General features: G+C 62.2%; 1 pseudogene; it reads left to right on the top strand.

Moving 5' to 3' along the window:
* Positions 1-1,607: 1,607 nt before the first annotated feature.
* LOC119357894 lies at positions 1,608-2,700 on the top strand (annotated as a pseudogene).
* Positions 2,701-3,230: the final 530 nt, after the last annotated feature.

Genomic DNA, 3,230 nt, shown 5'->3' with positions numbered 1-3,230 from the left:
GGCGGCAGCGATTTATGATGACTGCTATCATCTTGTTTGTGATTTTACTATAGCTAGGTTCGAACATTGCAGTAGAGACGCAAATAAAGTTGCTCACGAGCATGCTATGTTGGCAAAAATTTCTATGACGTTGGATTGGTTTGAGGAACCTTCAGTTGCAATTGTATCTCTCCTCATAAACGATGTAACTGTTATTTCCAATGAATAAAGTCTTGGGCGTTTTGTTTAAAAAAACTCAGGTACACTTGGACAACAAAATTAAATGAATCAAAAAATGATTTTTTTCTAACATGCAAAAAACTCATAATTACGCACAAACACTCACCCCTATGAACGCACACCTAACACTATGAGTATCTCCGAGAGGCTAAGCTGACACTTTATTTTGACATTGACGAAGCCACCACGATTTTTTTTCATAACTTTCCTTTGGGGGTGAAAAGAAATTTACAAAGAGTTGAAGTCGCAAGCGGCCGCCCTCCGCCCCTTTGCCCGCGCCGCTGGCCCCTCCGGTCGCGGCGGCCACCAAATCCCGGCCGTTATGGCGGCCAGCTGTGCCTCCTGCTCCCTCGCGCAGGCCCGTCGGAGCCCCTCCCCGCCCACTAGGACCGCGCTTCGATCCGGCGGACCTCGACGGCAGCTGCGTCAGATCCGGCCTCGATGCCGCGAATCCTGCGGCGCGGCGAGCCATCCAGGGCCGGGGCGGACCGCTGGATCTGGGGGCCTCTCCCTATGGGGGCCAGGCATGCCTTAAATTCGTTGTGGTTCACCCCTCCTCACCGGCCATTCTTTCCTCTTCGGGCCAGGCCAGCCCGGTGGGGGGGTGGACGGAGGTCAAGTCCCAGAAGAAGGGAAGGGCCCGCTCCCGCTCGGTGGATCGAGGTGGGCATGCTCCGATCCAGCGCTCGGACCGCCGCAGATCAATCAATGCGGATGCGGGGAGGGAGGCCTTTTTAAGCAAGTTCAAAGGTAAATGCTTATGTTGCCTCAGTAAGCGCCACCGCCATGTAGATTGCCGGGATCCCCTCTGCCGCATCATCTGCAAGCGCGCGGGTCATTTCGGCAAGGAGTGCCCTCAAAACCCAAGAAACGGTAGCCCGAGAGGGGCTGCCCGTGCTCGCTTGACCTTCCCAGCTGCGCCAAAAGCTCCGGTCCGCGACCGCGTCGTCTTCCCGCCAGCGCCACCCCACCCCGGCCCCCCTACCGCCATGGCAAGCCTCGCCCTCTGCAACCCGGCTAGGAGGCCGCGGGAGAGCAGCAAGATCATCGTGGCCTCCCTGTCGTTGGAGATCGAGGAGCACGTGCTGCGCTAGCACGCGGTCACCCTCACCGCCGCGGACCGCTCGCACTCCACCACCCCCGCCACGGTGGGCAGGGTCATCCTCGAGCAGCTCTCCATCCCTCCGCACCTGCTTCGCGTCACCGCCCACCAGCCAGAAGCCTTCCTAGTCCACTTCGACCTACCTGCGCACCGGCACAACACCGTGCACCGGGGCGTCATCAAGGTGGAGGGGTGCAAGTACTTCATCAGGGCTTGGAATGAAGACGAGCACGCCATGCTACTCAAGTTCCACCACCACGTTCGCGTCGTCGTTGAAGACCTGCCCATGCAGTTCTGGTCGCTGCTGGGTGCGGAGGAGGCCCTCGGCGACGTCGGCCACGTCGACCGGCTCGACTCGCGCACCCTGGAGAGAGGGCACACCAAGACGTTCACGTTCTGGCTCTGGGTGTGGGATGTTGCTCACATCCCCACCAAGTGCGCGCTCTGGGTGCTCAAGTGGGGCGCGGACCGGGCGGACGAGATCGTCGGCCTCGCCCCCGCTGATCGCCGCATCCCCCCGCCGCCAGGCGTTCGGCGCTACGACCTCCTGATCCATGTCGACCTGTTGGAGGACTCGACCCCCCTCTCGCCACGCTCTTCGCACTCTGGCCAGAGCGGGCTGCCATCCTCAGATGAAGATGACGCCCGCCCCTTCCCGTGCTTCGAGCCTGGCACCTGGGTGGCGCATGTTGAAGATGGGCAGGGCAAGGCCCGAAGCCGGGCGCCGCGCATCGGGGCTGCGGCCTGCGGCCCTGTGCTCGGAGGTGGTGCCCGTGACCGCGAGGAGGACGGCGGAAGTGGCGGTGCTGGGGCAAGCCACTCCCGGAGGACGGCAGAAGTGCCCGTGATCGCCTGCTTGGCGACGGCTACCACGATAGGGGCTGCAACGAGGACGTCGTCAAGGAGGCGCATCGGCGCCGCAGTAGATCCCCTGCCGAGCGTCGCCATGGGCCGGACCGGCGTGGCCGTCAGGTGGGTGGCAAGGCCGGGGGTGCTCAAGTCCTGCGCGCAACACCACCGCTCCCCCTATGCTTTGCGCCTCCTCCTCCCCCCGCGGCGGAGGCGGACCCGGTGGCCCAGTTCTTCTCCTTCTCTGACAATGGGCGCGCCCTGTCTCCACCCCCACACACGGACTGCATGCAATTAGAGCTTGATAGCGCCATGCAGGAAGCCCTGGTCACCCCGCTGGCCTTCGAAGACGGTGGCCGCTCCCCTCCCCCTCATGCCACAAACCCCCCCGAGCTGGAGAGCCCGGAGATGCTGCCGTGCCTGCTGCCCTGCATCGCCTTCCCTGCCGGGGCGACGGTGGACTTCCAGATGGAGGTGGTCACCCACCAGGTGGGCGCCATGCGCATCGACAACGGGAAGGCGCAGGTTGAGGAGCTGTTCGCCCCTGTGCCACCCCTGATCCCCTCTACCCAGCCCCCTCGTCCTCGCCTCTCCGCCCCGCCCAAGTCCAGGGCCACCTCCGCCCCATCTTGCCGCAGCGCTCGGCAGTCGGCCGCAGGCACCTCCACCCCTATGGCGCAAAGGGCGGTGCTGCGCCTCGTTCAGGAGCTGGGAGAGCTCGGCCCGAAGGACAAGATGACTGAAAGAGCTGCAGCGAGGATCATGAAGCGCTTCCAGGAACCACTCTCCAACGGCGACATTGCTGTGATCGCCAAGCTCACGGGGCTCGACCAGGGTGCTCTGAAGATCGCTGCGGGCATGGCAGGAATCGCCGATGCGGAGGAGATCATGCAAGGCTGATTATGTTGGTAGTTTTAGTGTTAGCTAGTCTTCTCCAGTGGCTGGTCTTAAACCAATTCGAGTTAGGATTAGTTTCTATGATTAGTTCTCCGGTGTTGTGGACGGCTCGACGACGACGGGGTTTTGGGGCTACTGGTGGCCGTCGTCGCCCTGGTTTCGC

Source organism: Triticum dicoccoides, chromosome 2A (assembly GCF_002162155.2).
Source record: "Triticum dicoccoides isolate Atlit2015 ecotype Zavitan chromosome 2A, WEW_v2.0, whole genome shotgun sequence".
Lineage (NCBI taxonomy): Eukaryota > Viridiplantae > Streptophyta > Magnoliopsida > Poales > Poaceae > Triticum > Triticum dicoccoides.
Note: the sequence above shows the minus strand (reverse complement) of the source record. Positions and strands in the feature narration are given on the sequence as shown.